Here is a 540-nt window from a genome sequence, read left to right on the forward strand (position 1 = left end):
GAGTTCAAAATGAAAAATCACTAAAAATCGCCGCTATAAGAAGTGATCATGGGGGAGAATTTCAAAACTCTTCGTTTGAAGAATTCTGTGATGATCTTGGCATCAATCATAATTTTTCTGCTCCTAGAACACCACAAAAAAATGGTGTTGTAGAGAGAAAGAATCAGTCTTTAGAATAACTGTCTCGTACAATGTTGAATGAACTAAACTCCCAAAATATTTATGGGCTGATGCAGTAAGTATTGCATGTCATGTTTCAAACCGAGTTCTTATAAGACCAATTCTTAAGAAAACCCCCTTTGAACTCTTTAAAGGTAGAAAACCAAACATTTCTCATTTGCATGTATTTGGTTGTAGATGTTTTGTCTTAAATAATGGTAAAGATAACTTAGGCAAGTTTGATGCAAAAGTTGATGAAGGTATCTTCCTAGACTACTCTCTTACGAGTAAAGCTTATAGAATTTTTAATAAAAGAACTCTAGCCATGGAAGAATCCGTTCATGTATCTTTTGATGAAACTAATACTGTAATAAAGGATGG

Source organism: Lupinus angustifolius, chromosome LG16 (assembly GCF_001865875.1).
Source record: "Lupinus angustifolius cultivar Tanjil chromosome LG16, LupAngTanjil_v1.0, whole genome shotgun sequence".
NCBI classification, from domain to species: domain Eukaryota; kingdom Viridiplantae; phylum Streptophyta; class Magnoliopsida; order Fabales; family Fabaceae; genus Lupinus; species Lupinus angustifolius.